The sequence below is a fragment of the Globicephala melas genome, chromosome 7, assembly GCF_963455315.2.
Source record: "Globicephala melas chromosome 7, mGloMel1.2, whole genome shotgun sequence".
Classification (NCBI taxonomy): Eukaryota; Metazoa; Chordata; class Mammalia; order Artiodactyla; family Delphinidae; genus Globicephala; species Globicephala melas.
Window position 1 is genome coordinate 98,774,300 of NC_083320.1, and position 21,232 is coordinate 98,795,531.

Here is a 21,232-nt window from a genome sequence, read left to right on the forward strand (position 1 = left end):
AACCAACACATGATATTGTCATACTTTGTTAATCTAATGGATATGGAAGTCTCTTTCATTGATATTTTACTTTATATTTCCCCAATTATACTGTCATTGAGCTTCTGTTCATATGTTTGTTGGAAATTAGGGTTAAATTCATTTAATTCATTGATATTTATCGAGATTACTTATATTCATATAATATTTTCATTTATTTCACTGTTGCCCTATTAATGGTTATGGGTATTGTTGCCAGGTTTTGATATTACAAGCAATGTTTTAATGAACAATCACCTACCCATGTCATCTTGTACATATTGAGGTTTCTTTGTTGGGTAAATTCCCACAAACAAAATCACTGAATCAAAAATGTATGTATTTTTAATAATTAATAGGAAATATATTTTATTTTAATCATTTAGTCATTGTATAATACAGGAACATATTATAATATTTAAAAAGATCAAAAGGGTAAATTGTAAAAAGTAAGTCTTTAATCAGCTTTTCCCCTCTAGCCCTCCAGTTCCTTTTCCTGGGGGCTAATACTGCTACCAGCTTATAAAGAATCCTTCAGGACTTCCCTTTGGCTGCTGTTCCGTACTACCCTTAGAGGCTCTATTTCCCTGAGACTTTAGAATCTCAGGCCACTTGAGGCATTTGAGGCCGTTTGAGGAGAAATGGTTCCAGGCGAGAGAGGATCAGGCAGTGGCAATGGAGGGGTCGCAGTCACGTCAGGCTGCCTGTAGGGAAAAAGCCTGAGGGGCCCTTTTGGTCGCTGGACCCTGCGCTTTCTTCCTTTGCCGGTCCCTGCCTACCACGAAGATGAGTTCAGCCTGGGTCACCACTTTGGAGAAGGAGCATCTCTGGATGTATCTGCAGGCACTCGGCTTCGAGCTGGGCTCGGCGACCGTAGCCTGTGGAAAGATGGTGTCGCACACGCACCTCGGAGTGAACATGTTTGACAAGTTGAACCGTGAGGCCTTTCAAATAGTTTCTTATTTTTTGTTTCAAACACTTGACCAGTCTCTCAGTAAAGAAGTGTTCAAACTTTGTTGGCCTCCATTTGTCCAAAAAAGTGATACTGAATTCCGAGAACATTGCTGTGAATGGTTAAAAAAGATTTCTGCTGAATGTGGAAGTAGCTTTCCTCCAGTTGTGGGTTCACTATTTCTTTCTCCTGGTGGTCCTAAGTTTATTCATTTGATGTATCAGTCTGCAAGATTTGTTGCAATAAAAAATATAAAAACCCATTCTAAAAATTCTGTACATTTTACAGAGACATTTAATGTAAAGCCACAAGATTTGCACAAGTGCATTGCCAGATGCCATGTAGCACGTAACAGATTTTTACAAATTTTGCAGAGAGAAGATTGTGTTACCTGAAAATGCCAGGAAAATGCACAATTGTCAGTTAAACAAGCATGAAATTTGAGATCAGAATGTATAGGACAGCAAAACCAAATTAAAAAAATGGAACCCTATGATGACCAAAGTAATATACAAGAGAAAATTCAAAAGGTTCGGTCTTTGTGGGCTTCAGTGAATGAAACATTCATGTTTGTGGAAAAAGAGAGAGAAGTTGTTAGTTCAGTCCTTAGTCTTGTTAACCAATATACTTCAGATGGAACTAATGTTGCTATCAATATTCCAAGGCTCTTACCTGACAAAATTGAGAAAAAAATGTGTCAGTTGCACATAGGAAATGTTTATGAGGCTGGAAAATTGAATGTCTTAACAGTTATTCAGTTATTAAATGAAGTCTTGAAAGTAATGAAATGTGAACATTGTCAGGCTGACCAAGCAAGACTGACAATAGACCTTCACTTCCTTGAAAAAGAGACCAAATTTCAGCGAGAAAGACTGTCAGATCTGAAACATATGAGGTATAAAATAAAAGATCTCACAACTATAAGACATTCTATTGTTGAAAAACAAGAAGAATGGCATAAAATTTGGAAAGAATTTCTCGGCCTGTCTCCTTTCAGTCTAATTAAAGGTTGGACTCCAGCTGTGGATCTTTTACCACCTGTGTCTCCCCTTTCGTTTGATCCTGCCTCAGAAGAAGCATACGCGAAGAGTATTCTTTTGCAGTACCCTGCTTCACTTCCAGATACACCTAAGTAACATATCCAGGAAAATGATTGCAAGAAGGGCAAGTGATACGCTGGAAACTAAATGTGATCTAGCCAAGAGCCCTGCTTCTTTCCTATTACAGCTCATTTCACCATCAGATAGAAACAGTGTTACACTACTTGAAAAGGACAGGAAGTTGACATCTTCTAGAGAGAAAAATGAAACAGTTTCCAAGAAAACACCAGAATTTGAAGTGGAAGGCTCTTCATCATCACATATTGCAAAGAGTAGTGCATTTGGAGGGTCTCTGCCAGCTAAAAAAGTGATCCGTTCCAAAAATAGCAAGATCATCTGGTAGAAGAGGTTGCAAGGGCAGTTTTATCTGATTCACCACAACCTTCTAAAGGAAAAGAAGTAATGTTAGAGGAACTAATTGACTCTCTAGTTTCTAACCTGTTCTTAACAAGGAATCAAGTTCCTTGAACTCCAGAAAACTTGATAAGTGATATTAGGAGCACATGGAGAAAAGCTGTTAAAATAGAAGAAAACAGGAGTACAGAACCAATTCAGATGGATACTGAACATAGAGAAGTGTTGCCAGAATCCTTACCTGTGGTGCATAATCAAAAATAGTTTAACAGGGCCAGTTTTTTCTCAGCAACCACTATGTCCGATTCTAGCCATTCTCATTTGCCTGAAGAGAAAGTTATTTCAGATTGCCTGAAGTGTGTGCTTCAGAAACCTGTGGTGACCAGTTACATAGGTGAACCAACAAAACAAAATCTGTCAGATTTGTTAAATAAGGACATAATTTGTAAGCAAGATTTGGAATGTACAGCTTTACAGAACAAACTTTTAGAAACTAGCCAAATAGAGACATTCTACCCTGCTGTAGGCAATAGGAGAGATGTGATAGGTAGCAGTGAAGAATAGTATATTAAAATATCAGACTCGAAAGCTTTTTACAGAGATCTTTCCATGCATAAAAGTATGTTATGGAACTCTTTTCAGGTATCAAGTGGAATTAGTTCCAGTTTTAAAGATAGTGATTTTGGCATATTACATGAAACTCTTCCAGAAGAAGTTGGTCACTTAAGTCTTAATAGCTCCAGTAGTACAGAGGCCAGTTTTAAACTGGAAGCAAATAGTCCTATGCACAGTGGCATTTTCCCAGAAGGTGTTGTGGAAGGAAGACAAACTACTCCAGAATCAGACTTTAATTTACAGGCTACTTGCAGTGGATATGAAGCTCTGAAGAAATCTCTGTCCAAGCAAAGGGAAGAAATTTGCCTCTCTAATCCTGAAACAGTTGAAAGACAAACCTGAATTAAGCCTTACTTCCCAATACATGCAAACTGATGATATGCTTAACTGTTTGGGCACTCATGATTTGCACACTGACTATACAAAACCATCTTCACGCATGTCCCTTAATGAAAGAAAACGGTCTCTTTCACCACTAATTAGGTTTTCTCCAGTGGAACAAAGATTGAGAACCACAATACCATGTAGTCTTGGAGAACTTCTACCTAATTTAACAGTCAGTTTTGCTGAAGAAGAAATCTTGAATACCAGCCTTGATGCAAAAGAATCTCCATCTGACTTGAAAGATGAAGCAGTAGCCCAGTCAGTTTAACTATGATGAACTTAAGTTGAAGCAGTGTCACGGGATAAAAACTGATTTGTAATTTAAATACACATTGGGAGTGTAACTGTTTTTCAAGGTCTAAAAAAGTCCTAAATAATGCTTTTTAGCCTTCTCTGCTGATTTTAGGTAAGGAGAGTATGTTTGGATTTTCTCTCTTTGTATGGATATGGGGTTGAAATGTGAAGTATTTCGAAAGCAAACAAGTTACGAGAAGCCATTTTGATTTCTTTTTTGTTGTTGTTAGTTTCTGCTTTATAACAAAGTGAATCAGTTGTACATATACATATGTTCCCATATCTCTTCCCTCTTGCGTCTCCCTCCCTCCCACCCTCCCTATCCCTCCCCTCCAGTTGGTCACAAAGCACCGAGCTGATCTCCCTGTGCTATGCGGCTGCTTCCCACTAGCTATCTGTTTTACGTTTGGTAGTGTATATATGTCCATGCCACTCTCTCACTTCATCCCAGCTTACCCTTCTCCCTCCCTGTGTCCTCAAGTCCATTCTCTAGTAGGTCTGTGTCTTTATTCCTGTCTTACCCCTGGGTTCTTCATGACATTTTTTTTTCTTAAATTCCATATATATGTGTTAGCATATGGTATTTGTCTTTCTCTTTCTGACTTACTTCACTCTGTGTGACAGACTCTAGGTCAATCCACCTGATTACAAGTAGCTCAATTTTGTTTCTTTTTATGGCTGAGTAATATTCCATTGTATATATGTGCCACATCTTCTTTATCCATTCATCCGATGATGGACACTTAGGTTGTGCGTAATCTTGTAAGCATGAAATAAATGGCAAAGTATTAGGTTAACTAATTCATTCTGGTCTAGTTTCAGTTAATAACATAAGGATGAGTAGTTTTTGATGTGTTTTATTAAGTGGTTAACTTAATAGCCATTGGATATACTGATCTTTCTTTTTAGGGAAATAAACAACTTTTATTGTTTCTTTTTAGAACATTCTGGTACTAAACAAAAAAAGTGAGGAAAGTAATGCTTTGGGGTGTATAATCAAAATGACAAAGTTTAAGTTTGGGAAAGCTCTAAAGAGGCTTAATGATTATTGACGTAGGTTGATCCTGAAAAATGATGTTTGATGGAATAAAGTGCATGTGATGATAGTGAAGACTGGAGCAGAATGAATTTAGGAAAAAGGAAAAAGGTGGAAGATGACTAGATACTTTTGAGGGATGCTAACTATAAATCCTTTCAGTGGGTTGTATAGCAGTTTTATATTTAGTCTAATTTAGACTTTGAGAATTTAACTCTAGTTTTTTATTTTAACAGAAAAAATGTAAATTAAAAAATCAGTCTGTGTTTGGTTTTTTTTGGAGGGGCACTGTTTTGGGAGAAGGGAGCTATTTTTTTTTTTAAATTTTTTATTGGAGTATAGTTGCTTTGCAATATTGTGTTGGTTTCTGCTGCACTGTGAAGTGAATCAGCCATGCGCATACACACATCCCCTCCCTCTTGGACCTCCCTCCCTCCTCCCTCCTCCCCGCCCCCCCCCCCCCCCCCCCCGCCATCCCACCCAACTGGGCCATCACAGAGCTCTGAGCTGAGCTCCCTGTGCTATACAGCAGGTTAAGGGAGCTAATTTTGTTTGTTACCTTCCTCCTCAAAAACCATCAGTTACCCACTGCCTACAGAACAGCTTCAAATTAACTTGAGAAAATTGAATTTGGGCTTAAATTACTTGTTCAGTGTTCCACAGCTAAGTCGGTGATGAAGCTAGGATTTGACCCTATTTTCCTTTCTTAATATACCAACAAGACCTCCTAGAAGTAACTAAAAGGCCAGGATGTAGGATATGGCTGAAGGAGTGGGCCTTCTGGACTCTAAGTGAGAGTCAGATGTGAGGCCTCTTGTACAGTGTCCTGCCTCATGTAGTCAGATCCCCTTGCCAAGAAAAGGGCTTGTCTTTAGCATCCAAGTGAATACATGCCATTGCCCTCTGCAAACCAGGAGGTTAAGCACATGCTGGAAGGGTGATAGCACCTACAGCACCCCTGTGTCTAGCCCCAACTCTTAACCATCACAACCTTGTTCAATTTGCCAGGAAACTGGCAAGAAGAGGAGAAAAGTTGAAGGGAGGAGTTCTGGAAGTGGATGGGCCTAACAGTTCATCTTTCTTCACTCATTTTGGCTTACTTTCTCTGTGTTGCTTGTTTGATCCAAGTTTGAAGGCCAGTCTTTTTATGTAAGAAAAGACAGAAGAAAAGCACATATAACTACCTTATTTGCAGCAGAAAAGAAAGAGGAAGAGAAAAGCTTCTCCTAAGGTGCCATATTCTTTTATTAGTTAATAGAACAAATAGGGACTCTGTAAGTCTACTGGGAACTATCCTCTAGTCTTAAGAAACCCAGTATCAGTAAGTCCAAAATTAACATGTAAAGGAGAAGGTAGAGCTATCATATTAGCATCTACAAAGTGCCAGGGCTATTCCTGGATACTTAATAATACATATTATATCATTTAATTCTCATACCTCTGTAAGACAGTGATATTGTACCTATTTTAAAGGTAATGGTAGCAAAGCTAGGGAGCTTAAATGACTTGTCTAAGGTGGACTTGAGGAATTACCTGGGATACCTCTTAAAAAAACATATATTCTGTAGGTCTAAAATGAGGATTAGAAGTCTGCATTTTACATAGCTTCCCTGGTAGTAATTAGGCTCAGTAAAAAGCTTGAGAGCCACTGCTAGGGGATACAGATTCACATTTAGCCCTGGGGTATCTTAAAGAAGCTGGGTACACTATTACATACATACTGCTTTAGAGATCTTAGCCCTCTGATAAGGGAGCTGAAGTTCACCAATAAGTGTGGGCCCTGAATTACTGAGAATCAAAAGATCAAAATATCTCTGGGTATTAATGGATTTACAAAAACCACATTGTTGTTAAGTGAGTCATACCTGTGATAGGCTGAGAGTTTTTGGCATTTTTCCCTGTCCTTTGTATGCCAGTAGTATAAACAAAAGTATATTAAATCTGTCACTTTCTCCTAAACCATTCTGATTATGACTTACTACCTTCAGCCTCTTCCTTATCCAGTATTGCCTGCATACCTGCCTTTTGACCTTAAGGGACTGCTTTGATCATATCACTTCTTGGTTTAAAATTCCATTAATAGTTCATTGGTAATTCCAGAATAGAGTTCAAAGTTAAGGGATATAAGGTCTCCTCCATAGATTCCTCTTTTCCCCCTTCCACTTATGCTCTTCCATTTTTTTCTTTCGGAAGTGCTTTGGTGAGCATGCGTCTTTAAAAATCGTAATTCACAGTTCTGAAGCTGGAATATCCTACCTTCATCTCCCAGCTTTTCACAGTTATAGTTGTCCTTTAGGGTTTAGAACAAATGTCACTTTCACCTTGAAGTCTTAATCTCTTATCCATGGGCCTGTCCCTTCTCTGAAATCTCCTATGGCTTATGTTAACTTTTATTCACTTAGTATTTTTCATTTATTGCTTTTATTGTATTTTTTCATGGTTGTATGTAATTCCTCCAGTTGTATTGATTAAATACATACAAACAGACATACTTACGTAGATGTGCATGTGGGGTGTGTCCACGCATACATATACTCCAAGGGCCATAGATCATCCTTAGCAGATATTGAAGTATTGGAATTGTTTTCTTTGCCTTCTGTGTGATGGAATTAAAGTAATGGTAAAGAGGGAGGGCTACTTTATTGCTAAGAGTACTTTTTCTCATTACATTCACAGCAGAATGTACCTTGTTTTATTCACTATTCATAAGATGAAGGTGTGTAAACTGACTTCTCTATCAGTTTGAAACTTTAGATAATGCCTCTATGTCCTAATTGTTTTAAATGTTTAAAGAGGACAAGCATATAATATCGCTTAACATGAAAAATGTTATCAAGTGGAATAAAGACTCTGTTGTTAAAGAAAATCAATTTGGGGGAGTTTAATTGAAAACAAAAATATAAGTATTTTGAAACCATTCTTTACCATGTGTTTCTTAACCATGATCTATGGAGTCAATTTTATTTAATTCTTGAGACCTGTATAAAAGGAAACACTGTTTTTTCCCTACTCTGAGTGTACTAAAATTAAAGTAGATATGTTTAAGGACATTTTCCTCTATGTAAAGGAAGTATTTGCTAAAGTAAAATTCTCTTTCACATGAAGTTGCAGATACATAGTTGATACACCTTTTGCCTTATGCACTGTGAATGTTAAATCCACATCCTGAATTTAAAATATTTGTGAGTCCTCCATGGGACTGTTTGTAAATGTTTTGCATACTAGTCTTGAATAAACATTCAGTATCAAAAAAAAAAAAAGAATCCTTCAGAAATATTCCATGTATATATAAGCTACTCTGTACATAGGAGAATTCCTTTTGTTAAAGCAGATTTGTGCTTTATTCTGCATTGTAGTTTATAGGATGGAGATAGCTCTTGCCAGGACATTGATTAAAACAGAGAAAACAGGCTTTGATGTAAGCATTCTGATAGGAACATATTTCTTTATTGTCTTGTCATTTAGTCTTAGCCATACACTGTCACCGTGATGGATGCCACCAATAAAAGTGATTGTTCTCTTAATTTTAGTATGCTTAACACTTCACTCTGGAGGAAAAGCTGGCTGTAAATTTGGGGCCCTGCACTGTTCCTGGCCACAAATTTTGGAACTTGCTTCAATCTGAACTCATTACACTCTGCATTTGGTGCATAGCAGTTATACTGGGAACCCTCTTCACCATCATCCTGGTGGTTCTCTGCTTCTCTCTTGTATTGTTATCTCTTGTTTCTTATGTCCCATAAAGTATTCTGTCCTAGTTTACTTCTTCATTTTGGGGAAAAAAAAATCTCCTCATAGCTTTCTATGAAAGAAATTTGTGGGAGGTCAATAGCTTGAGAACTGATTGATTTGAAAATATTTTCAGGGTATTCTTATTCTTGATTGGTAGTCTGCCTGGGTATTGAATTCTATGTTGGAAATTGTTTTTCTTCAGAACTGTGAAGGCATTGATACAGGTTTCAGTGTTGCTTTTCAGAAATCTGAAGACTATTTTTCTTCTAACTGGGGTAGTTAAATATCTTCTACTATCTCCAAATGGTAATGAGAAAATAGCTCTTTTGAGTTGCTGCCTAGGTGTTTTACATGTATGTATGACTATCCTGCTCACGCCCAGAGTCTAGACATTTAGGAAGGACCTGAGCTTAGGATTCCTATCACAAGCTCTGCCATTGCTTTTCCCAGGGCATCTTTTAAAATAACCACTTACAGTTGAGCCGATGAAAAATTAGTGACCTCTGTCCCAACCACCATATAAATAATAGGGGCTTGGTACCCTGCCATCTCTTACTTGCTTGTGACCCGGGATGGAGGATTGCCCTTCCCCCAGCTCATTGCATCCCCCCTCTCCTCTTTGTGGGATCTGTAAGTAATAAATCTTTGACTTTATGTCCTTTGTGTGAATGTTCTGGGTCTTTAATCAAAACAACCCCTGAGTTTTCACTTTTCCGAGGTGGGAGCTGGGATGCTGAGGGGGAGCTACCTGCTGGCCCATGGGTGGGTGGGTGCGTTGTTCCTCCCCATTCAGCAGGTCGTAATCTGAATATTCTTAATTTAATACACCATCAACTGGTATTCCAACACACCAGTGAAGTGAATTTTTACAATATTATGCCTTCTGTATTATTAGGCATTTTTCTGGATTCTTGTAGGACTTTTCAACCTGGAAAAACTATCCTTCAGTTTTTTAGAAGTTTTCTTAAACTAGTTTATTCATGATTCTTCCTGTCCTTTTCCTCTCTTTTCTCTTCCAAGAACTCTTTTAATTTCAATTTGTTTTTCTGGGTTGGACCTTCAGCTTTCTTATCTTTACTTTCTCATTTTTATCTCTTTTGTTTATGCTCTACTTCCTGGAGATTTCTTCAAGCATATATTTTATCTTTTTTCTGAAACTCTTGATTCCTAGCGTGCTTTTAATTTATGAGTTGTTTTAATTTGTTCTCTGAATTTTCTTTCTTAGAATATCCTGTTCTTGCTTCATGGATGGAATATTTTCTATTATTAGTCCACTGATATTTTAAAAAATCATTTTAATCTTCTTATCTCAACAACTTTCTTCTCCCTGTGTTAGTTCCTTTATGTTTTTTGCTTGATTGTGTCCTTGACCTTGGACTTCCCAGCCTCCAGAGCTGTGAGAAATCACTTTCTGCTGTTAAACCATCTAGTCTATAATATTTTGTTAAAGCTGACCAAGCTGACTAATACGGAGAGTGTAAACTGGAACTTCCTCGATGTGTCAGTCTTTTGGGAGAAGCAGAAATTGAGTAAAGTCTAGAGCATAAGATACTGTTGAGAAAAGAAAGCTAAAATGTGGTTGAAGTAGGGGGTTATGGATAGTCTGTGGGAAGCATGAAGACCCTTGGTATCTTTCAGGTCACGGAAAAGAGTGGTAAGACTCATTGAAGGTAAAGCTCACTTGCCTAAGCGTTTGATTTGTTAGCATCCCTAAGCCCAAGGAATGCTCAAAACGTTTAGAAAACTGAGAGAGATGGGATGTGTTCTGCTGTGAATGAATATGTACCAGAGAAGATTCCATTGCCATGTGTAAGAGAGAGCGGATACATTTAAAATGCGACCATTTGATGTAAGACTTATGCTGGGTGGTGAATGGTTCAGCACGTAATCTCACAGCTCCTTGTGGCATATTTTTAAGTACTGTACTTGCAGATGACCTTTTACAGAGGTAAATTGCCTATAAGGGGCTATAGTGCTACATTTTAATAATGCTTCAGGGACATTAGGAGGAAAGTAACGGTTATTATTTGGTGATAGGGTCCCATTATTAACTTTCAGGCTGCCGCTGAGCAGCAAATCCAGCTTCAGCAAGAGATGTCTCTTCTGAGGCTTTAAGAATTGATCCAAGCTGGCAGAGCTATATACGCAGTAAGTTAAGGGGGGAAAGTAGAAAAAACAAGGAAGGAGAGGAAAAATGCTTGGAGTAAGAAAATCTAAGTGGTTCACTTTGGAAAAAAATATCGATAAATGGTTCACTCTTACGGAGAAGAGGCAATCTTTGAACTAGAGTATAAGGGAATGGAGTATAAGGGAATGGAGTATCAGGGAATCCTAGTTTTTACCTGAGTTGGTCCATTTCCAGTCTTCTGTATGATGCATCCTGAAGGTAAGTTTTTCTGGGGATTTCCTATTTAGTTTATCTTATATAACTGCTAAATTAAAATAACAACCTCATAATACTAAGGAAAGACCCTTCAAATGGCTTGTTTTTCTACATACAGAAAGAAGTGAAAACACTTTCATCTGGTAATCAAGACTATTTATACTTATAATGTGGACTTTCCAACCTGATACTTTCCTTCCCCCACTCACTACTTTCAGGGTATCCTGCTTAGAGCAGATTGATGTCCTTTCTGCCCGCTAATGTATTATGCTTATTCATAATTTCCTGCTTCTGTTGTGATATTCTTCCCTTCCTTTTGAATTACTACAGTCCAGAGATCAGCAAATTTTTTCTGTAAAGGGTCAGATAGTAAATGTTTTCAGTTTTGTGAGCCATATGTTCTCTGTTGCAACTACTTAATTCAATTCAATTCTGCTGTTGTTGAATGAAAGCAACCATAGATAACATGCAAACAAATGGGTGTGGAGGGAAGGACCAAGAAGGTGATACAGGAGGCTCCTGAACTTCCCTCCTTTCATGGATGCATTGAATGTACAGCTACCCATGAAGCAATTCCTTCTGAAGGAAATCCAGAAATGAGATGACTGTCTCCTGTACATGTGGAGAGTAAGAAAATATCCACATCAAGACAGGTAAGAAAGGCTGAGAACAATCCCACCCCAGCACAACACCATACAATCAAGACGGAACTGCTAAATCCCAGCTTCTCCCCGAAGAGTGAAGTGTTTGGGCCACACATATAGTGCTGATAACCTTTAAGGCTGACATCTGAGGGATGGACCCCTTGCTCTGAAAGCCAGTGGAGCCAGCATCCACAAGACCTACAAGACTATAGCATATAAAGAAGTAGTTCTCAATGGGGACCTGAACAGCCCTTGTGGCTATCCCCCAGGGCTCAGTGCAAAGAGAGAAGGCAAAAGTGCCTATTTTCCACTCTTTCCCTGAAAGGAGCCTGAATACATAGTTTCCAAGAAAAACAAGTCTGAATTGAACAACCTAATTTTACACCTCACGAAACTAGAAAGGAACAAACTAAACCCAAATTTAGCGGGAGAAAAAAATAGCTAAAGATCAGATCAGAAAAAGATGAAGTAGAAACTAAAAAGACAATAAAACTAAGAACTGTTTTTTTTTTTAAAAGGTAAGCAAAAGTGACAAACCTTTAGCTAGACTAAAAAAAAAAGAGAAAGGACTCAAATAAATAAAATCAGAAATGAATGAGGAGACATTAGAACTGCTAACACTGAAATATTAAGAATTATAAGAAACTACCGGGAACAGTTATAAACCAACAAATTAGATAGCCTAGAGTAAATGGATAAAGTCCTAGAAACATACAATCTACCAAGACCAAAGCATGAAGAAATAGAAAACCTGAACAAACCAGTTACTTTTAGGGAGATTGAATCAATAATCAAAAACTGCCCAACAAAGAAAATTTCAGAACAAGATGGATTTAATGCTGAATTCTACCAAACGTTTAAAGAATTAATACTAATTTTTCTCAAAGTCTTCCAGAAAAACAGAAGAGGAGGGAATACTTCCAAATTCATTTTATGAGACCAGCATTACCCTGATACCAAAATCAGGCAAGGACACCACAAGAAAAGAATACTACAGGCCAGTATGCCGGATGCAAAAGTCCTCAACAAAATATTAGCAGACATAGATGCTAAACATAGATGGGAAAGTCCTCAACACAATATTAGCAAAACAAATTTAAAAGTACATTAAAGGACTGTGACAGTACACTATGATCAAATGGGATTTATTCCAGGGATATGACGTAAGGATTGTTCAGCATCCACAGATCAATATGAGATATACCACATTAACGAAATGAAGGGTAAAAATGTGATCATCTCAATAGATGCAGAAAAAGCATTTGACAAAAGTCAACATCTTTTAGTGATAAAACCTCTAAACAAACTAAGTATAAAAGGAATGTGCCTCAACATAATAAAGGCCATATCTGACAAACGTATAGCTAATATCATACTCAATAGTGAAAAGGAGAAATCTTTTCCTCTAAGATCAGAAACAAGACAAAGATGTTCATTCTCACCACTTTCATTCAACATAGTACTGGAAGTCCTAGCCAGAGCAATTAGGCAAGGAAAAGAAATAAAATGCATCTAAATCAGAAAGGAAGAAGTAAAATTATCTCTGTTTAGAAATGACATGATATTATATATATTTAGAAGCCCTAAAGACTCCAATAAAAATGTGTTAGAAGTAATAAACAATTTCAGTAAAACTGCAGGTTCTAGAATCATTATATAAAAATCAGTTGCATCTCTATATACTACCAATGAACTATTGGAAAGAGAAAGACAAATTCTGCATGGTATCACCTATATGTGGAATCTAAAAAAAACCCCAAAATCAAAAAAAAGTCAAACACAGAGAAGGAGAGAGAAGATGGTGGTTTCCAGATGCTGAGAGGTGGGAAGAATAGGAAGAGACTGGTAAATGGGTATAAGCTTTCAGTTATAAGATGAATAAAGTCTGAGAATCTAATATATAGCATGGTGACTATAGTCAATAATATTGTGTTATATAACTGAAATTTGATAAGAGAGTCAAATTTAAGTTTTTTTTTAAAAGAGTATAAATATGTTCGGTGATGGACATGTTAATTAACTCATGGTGGACATCTTTTCACAATGCGTATGTATATCAAATCATGATGTTGCACACTTTAAATATTTTACAGTTTTGTCAGTTAGATCTCAGTTGAGCTCAAAGAAAACCCCAAAATCTCAAATGTATGTGGCCAGATTTGGCCCTCTGGTTGTAGTTTACCTACGGCTTCTCCAGCATCCTGAATCCTACTGTGAAAGAAGCCAGTCAAAAAAGACAGTATATTGTATGACTTCATTTATATGAAAGGCCCAGAACTGGCAGATCTGTAGAGATATAAATTAGATTAGTGGCTGTGATGAACCCAAGCCCCATGTTCTCTATAAGACCATCCTCAATGCATTTCCCTTTCAGTCTCCAAAGGTGCCAAGATTTTCACTTCATTGTCTTTATGGTTTCTGGGCAGTGTTAGCTTGGCTAGAGTATGCTTCTCCCACCCTTTTCAGGGTTTTTGCTCTCTCAGTTTCCCAGTCTCATGTCAGAAGCTGAACCAGAACTGGAAATGACATGGGTTTTTTGTTTGTTTGGTTTGGTTATTTATTTGTTTGTTTCTTATGTCAAGCTGAATCAAATCAAAGGAAATTTAAGATCTACAATCACTGTCCCATGTCCATTGTTCTTAGTTCTCAACATTCTTTTTTCACTTACATCACACACTGATAGACAAAGAAATAGTGTCATACGGGTTCCCCAGGGTGACCCAGAGATCAAGTCAGGGATGGAGGTGGAGAAAAGTTCAGATAGAAAAATTGTCTCTTCCTTCATCCTCTTTCAACTAAACAAAAAGCAGCAACAAAGTAAACATGAAATACACAAGAAAATCCTTACCAAATCTAATTTTAAAATAATACTTTTTTCCTCTGCTTTCCTCTGTCACCCGAGAGCTACAATGCTTGAGTTAATGGCTTATTATTGACCAAGAGTGATGATCATGGTTGCATTTAGCCAAACCTGGATTCTTTGTGATTCTGGGATTCTGATGAAATATTTAGGCGTGTATTTCTCTGCCTTGGTTCTCATATTCTTATGTAATATCCTGAGTATTTGGACTCAGGAAGTGGCAAATGTTACGTTTGCTGGGTGAGACATTTGAAGTGAGTGGTTATAGCTCGGGAAATCTTACCTATATGTTTTCCATTTAGAAAGTTCTCAAAGTATTCTATGAGAACTTACAGGAAAATTAAAAAAGAAATCAAGGCATACACACCCATGAAATTTAAAAACATAAAGTATAAACATATGAAAGTCAAAATGATTCATTCATCACATAGCTGTTAGATAAAACATGAATGTGAAATTAGCAAGTTAAATTAGATTGATATCTCGTCTGGTTAGTAACGTAGTATTAATAGCTCAGTCAGGTCCATTTATTTATTTGTTACGAATTTATTTATTTATTTTTGGCTGCGTTGGGTCTTCGTTGCTGCGCACTGGCTTTCTCTAGTTGCGGCGAGTGGGGGCTACTCTTCGTTGTGGTGCGCGGACTTCTCATTGCAGTGGCTTCTATTGTTGCAGAGCATGGGCTCCTGGTGTGCAGGCTTCAGTAGTTGTGACACGTGGGCTTCAGCAGTTGTGGCTCACAGGCTTAGTTGCTCCACGGCATGTGGGATATTCCTGGACCAGGGCTCGAACCCGTGTCCCCTGCATTGGCAGGCAGATTCTTAACCACTGTGCCACCAGGGAAGTCCCCATTATTTTCACACCCCATATGACTAGATCTTGTTTATAAGGTGGTCTCTGAGGGAAGAAAGTGTGGAGCAATCCGTTACGAACAGGCAGAGATTCTGTGACTTTTTTAAGCACCAGATGGAGTCTGTGAGCCACATTAACACCTGATCAGGAGAGTTTCAGGTCATAATTAAAGTCACTGAAACAGGGTATGCTCTACAAGACGGACAGCCTGTTATAATGATAGAAGAACAAGACATCAAAACCCCTCATCTGACTTCTTCCTGGGTGTTTTCTATCAAAACTTCCACCTGCTTCCTCACTTTTACCATTATTCAGAAAAATGACTATAGTGTGACCTGAGGTAAAGCCTTCTGAATTTTCATTAAAATTAAAAAATCAGTATGAAAAGAAAAAATCACTATATTGTCAGTAATACCTCTCTCACTTTTTCTTACTTAAAAAGGATCTGAATAACTTGGTAGACATGGACTTATTATGTCATACTGGGATTTCAGTATTAAATTATATCACATTGCAGCCATATGGAATTGCCATTTTTGACAGTCAAAAAGAATAAAATTCCAGTAATTTCACTGAACCCAACTCAGTAATGAGAACAGTTATTCATTGATTTTTTTGTGTGTCAGATACTCTGCTGTGTAAAATCTATATTTTCTTATTAATCCTCATAATAATCATATGAGTAGTGCTAGTAGATCTTCATCAGTTCCTCCCCACTCCCACTTCTACCAAAGCCACATCGAATAGACCTTGAGAAGCTAATGAGTTTTCAAGACCAATCCCCTATCTCACTTCCGACCCTGCACTTCCTACCAGGTTGCCCCTCCTAAACTCTTTTTTATAGAAACTTTTGCAATCATACTCTCGATATAGGCATTGTCATCATTATACACTTTTTTAAAACTATTTTTTAAAACTGAGGTATAGTTAATTTACAGTGTTAATTTCAGGTGTACAGCAAAGTGATTCAGTTATACACACATACACACACATCTTCTTTTTCAGATTCTTTTCCATTATAGGCTATTACAAAATACTGAACATAGCTCCCTGTGCTATACAATAGGTCTTTGCTGTTTATCTGTTTTATATATAGTAGTGTGTATATGTTAATTCCAAAATCCTAATTTATCCCTTCCCCCCTTTCCCCTTTGGTAATGATAAATTTCTTTTCTTTGTCTGTGAGTCTACTTCTGTTCTGTAAATAAGTTCATTTACATCAGTTTTTAGATTCCACATATAAGTGTTAAGATATTTGTCTTTCTCAGTCTGACTTCACTTAATATAATAATCTCTAGGTCCATCCATGTTGCTGCAAATGGCATTATTTCACTCTTTTTATGGCTGAGTAGTATTCCATTGTATGTATGTACCACATCTTCTTTATCCATTCATCTGTTGATGGACACTTAGGTTGCTTCCATGTTGGCATTATTATCACCATACACTATTGACACACAGAGAAATGGAAGCTCAGGGATTTGAGGAAGGAAGAGGGTTAGAACATAACTAAGGCAGGATTTAAATCTGTGTCTTCTTGACTCAAAATGTTGAGCTCCTTCACTGATCTCGTTTTATCTATGTTTTATGACTCAGTTGCCCAATGTAAAGCACTATGAAGGTGATTTAACCCATTCAGACCAAATTGAATTTACCTTTTAAAAATTTACCTTTTACGCAATTTTTATACAATCTCCCAATTCATCCCACCCCCCCTCCTTATATACACTATTATATATAAAACTAATTAGATAACTAATGAGAACCTACTGGGTAGCACAGGGAACTCTATTCAATGGTTTGTGGTGACCTAAATGGGAAGGAAATCCAAAAAAGAGGGGATATATGTATACATATGGCTGATTCACTTTGCTGTACAGCAGAAACTAACACAACCTTGTAAAGCAACTATACTCCAATAAAAATTTTTTAAAAAGTTTACCTTTTTGGGGCTTCCCTGATGGCTCAGTGGTTAAGAATCCTCCTGCCAATGCAGGGGACACGGGTTCGAGCTCTGGTCCGGAAGATCCCATATGCTGTGGAGTAACGAAGCCCATGCGCCACAACTACTGAGCCTGCAAGCCACAACTACAGAAGCCCGCATGCCTAGAGCCTATGCTCCACAACAAGAGAAGCCCACACACAGCAACGAAGACCCAACGCAGCCAAAAATAAATAAAATAAATTTTTAAAAAATTTACCTTTTTCTTAGAGCCAGTAGAGGTAGATAGAGATGGTCGCTTTGTCCTTGTCTCCATGTGATGTCAAAAACAGAGGGCCTCAGAAACTACCGGAACAAATGGTTCTAAATGTTAGTGTATTTCTTTGTCACTGGGGTAACTTTCTACAAGTGAAGTATTCTGGGTTCCTTCCCTAGAGATTCCCAATCCAAGTCTGGGATAAGTCCAAAAAAGTCCACTTTTCAATAAGTTTCACCAGGTGATGCTGGTGAGAAACTTCAGGAAAAAACTTGGACAAATGTCCAACTGCCTTATTTTATTTATAGATGAAGAAAGGGGAGTCACTCCAGAGCTGTGAAGCTGCTAAACTTGCTTCTTTGCTAGTAGCATCGGTGCCAGAACTAGAACTTGGGTCGTTGGACTTTTAATCAAGTAGTATGATTTTAAAACTTTAGTCACAGACCCCAAATATGAATATATACACTAAGCATTACTGTAGATTAAATAAATGACATGTCTCACATATGCAGTATTTATCAATATGCACATGAATGCTTTTTAGCTCAGTAAATTAATTTAAAGCTCTGCTGAATTCAGTGTACTGTTTTTATTATATATGTTTTTGCCATCATCACTCTGCAGAGTTTCTTTTAGGTGTCAAATAAGGGTCCTCACAACCTGAGCATCCTGGGGGCCATGGTCTAGGGCTCTTTTATTAGCTCTGCTCTGGCTGAGCCTAGCAGCTCTGGCTGCTGCTGCATCCTTTATAGTGGTCAAAAGTAGATGCTATAATTAGGCTTCCACTTGCCAGCTTGCTTAGATCAGCTGGGGACATTAAAAATCAGCCAAGGCCTGAAAGCAATCAAAGTGAAATTGGATGAAACTTCTAAGGATATCTTCAAACAGAACATTTCCCAGAAGTCACCATTTGCAGACTAGCCAGGTTTGGAAACCCCAACTTTAGCTATTTAGAATGAACAAGTACATCATGTCCTCTACAGAAATGGACCTGAAACAAGCCTGATCCTTGGACCTCTTAAGTGATGCTATGCATTTGAAGAAGGTCTTGGATTTGCCCAGTCAAATGCACACCAGGGTGGGTTTGTAGCTATTCCTTGCATGTGGCGAATAGGCAGACTGAACAAGAATCTCCAGATGAAGAAAATGGGAAGATGAATATGGGGACTGAACAGGAGAGTATAAAGAATCCCCTCCTCCCTCACTCCACCAACACCATGTGAGCGGTAGTTGTGAGCTCCTTGTACTTGGTGAAATGTTCACACCACGTGTGGTTCAGAACCTGCACCTTACAGGAGACTTGCAACCCTGGGGCTCTTGTCCTCTCATCTGGGAGCATGCTGTGTTGTTCTCTGTCAACTACCTCCATCAGTTTACTTATGCTAGTTTATAAAGACTATTTGCATCTTTAACTGTGCCTGTTGGTGTCTTCTCATCAATCATGTCCCACAGTCCTGTTGTGACAACCACGCACCCATATTTCTCAGGCCAGGAATAAAAGGAAGGGAGTAACAAGAAAAATTAATAGTAATAATGATGGTCATTTGGACATGTCACCTCTGCCTATTTCTGCAAGTCTGTAAATCTAAGGTGAGGTCTTAAGATGCCTGCTGGTGTCCTGCAGACGTCTTTTCTAAAGCCAGTTCTTCAATCTGCAAATGTGTTTAATCTCCATTCCCTTGTCCTCTGTCTTCTTAATGCCCACTTTCTTTATCAGCATTTGTTTTGTTAGTCTATTTGATGGGCATCTATTGTTTAGGCTTTTAAGACTTTCTAGAAAGCCCTACCCCCTTCAGTTTGGCCTGAATGGGTTGGGTCACCTTCATAATGCTTTGTATCAGGCAAAACTGAGTCACAAAACATAAAGCTACTGTGATGTGGGTGAAGCAACTAAGCATGTGACTTGACTGTGTTTTAAATCTTGCCCCAGTTATGCTCCAACTCTCTTCCTTCCTCAAATCCCTGAGTCTCCCTTTCACCATCTGCCAAGTCGAAGAATGGCATGCCCCTCTGCCAATGCCTGTCCACAGAGGTGTAGCTCATAGGACTTCCTTGTTCTACCTAGTGTCTCTCTTCCCTGCTTCCTTGGTTAGTCATGCTCAGTTGCTCAGCAGGGTAGGACTCCCACATGCCCTGATATCCTCAAATTCCCTTTCAACCAGGATTTCAGCAGAGCATGAGAAGTGTTGAGGTGCAGTTGCAATTAGAAAAAAAAATTACGGGTGCTCATGGAATTGACTTAGACAAGATCTCATGCAAAAATATCTGCCTTTTTCAATTCCTATATGCTAGATTTCCAGGCAAATCAGTTATTTCTTAGGGAATGAAAATTTTGGTAGGACTTCAGAAATGACAGATTTCCAGGTGAAAATTGCCTGAACTAACCACTCACCATAAACAGCACTCCAAAACTCTAATTCTGAAATATCATGTTACATACTTTTCAAAACTCTGTCTCTGGTGCTTACTACTTGGGCCACTTCTGACCACCCATGTGGAGAAATAAAATATATTTTTTAAAAAATGCAGATCATCTTCTTTTCCTCAACCTTGTTTTTAAGTACCATATCTCCCTCTGATGCTCTGTGCTTATTCTAGGACATTTTCCAAACCTTTTGATAGTTCCTGGCCCTGACTCTGCCGTGTCCTTATGTGACTGTCTACCTACAACTAATAAAAAAATCGAATTCATATTAAAGTATATTGAGGACAGATGACTTACCCAGATATCAGGGGATTATTATCAAATCAAATCAGACCAAATAGATAAACCTAAAACAAATTCAGATCTAATAGTCTTGGAGGGATTATAATGTATGATTTTGATTTTAAGTGCCCTGAAAAGATTATTAGAAGCATTAATGACCATTTTTCCAATATTGGGCAACAGTGTGATTGCTTGATTTTGTTGCATGTATCCTAGATAGACCCTTTAAAAAGCAAAGCCATGTACTGACAAAGTGGATCAGGCTGTTTGCAAGTATGAAAATAAAGAAACAATTATGTAGCTGGAAATATACCAAGTAAAGAACCTATTTCTGAGAGATGGGTAAGAATTTTTGAGAACAAGATTCTTTGAAAAACAAAATTATGCTAGGGAGGAGAGATGTCACATCCTCTTGAATTTTTGGACTCAGATATAAATTGACTGATCTAAATATAGGAAAAGTTGGTTTGTAAATTGAAAATGCATTAGGACCATTTGCTCCCATTCCCACAGGACTGCACTGTTAGGGAGAGATGTGTCTGAGGCCATATTTTGTTTGGTTTGAAAGGACCTTGAAGACTGAAGGGCAGAGTTGGTTCTGCTTTGATTATTGTAATGCCAACATATTTTTATTCAGTGCGAGCCTGGTGATTCCTAGTCAGAGGGGAAATGTACTTGTTTAATGAAAGATTTCCTGGATGAAGGAAGGAACACATGGTAGCCTCAGGTTTTCTGTCATATTGGAAATAAATGTAAAAATATGTGTTTGCCTTTCTAGGATGCTACATTGACTTTAGGTGTTCAGGTGCAGTTTAGAGAAGACCCTCCAAATGTCCATGGACTTCAAGAAGGCATCACATCTTAATGTGGGATAACACCAGCAGGCAGGGACAAAAAATAGATGGGTTTACAAAACAGCCAAACTGGATGACTGTGACCCTGAAGGTTGCTTTGCCTTTATTGTAGTTTAAGGAGTGCACTCTGATCTGAGCTAATGACACATTCTAGTCCTATGAACCTGAAAATATCATTTGATTTCCTCAGAAGATGAATTAAAGTTTCCTAACAGGAAGGTGAAAATGAAAAATATTTTCAAGTTTCTC

At 37.9% G+C, this 21,232-nt stretch overlaps 1 pseudogene; it reads left to right on the plus strand.

Moving 5' to 3' along the window:
- The first annotated feature begins 804 nt into the window (after nucleotides 1–804).
- Nucleotides 805–3,691, plus strand: LOC115845711 (HAUS augmin-like complex subunit 6; annotated as a pseudogene).
- The last annotated feature ends 17,541 nt before the right edge of the window (nucleotides 3,692–21,232 follow it).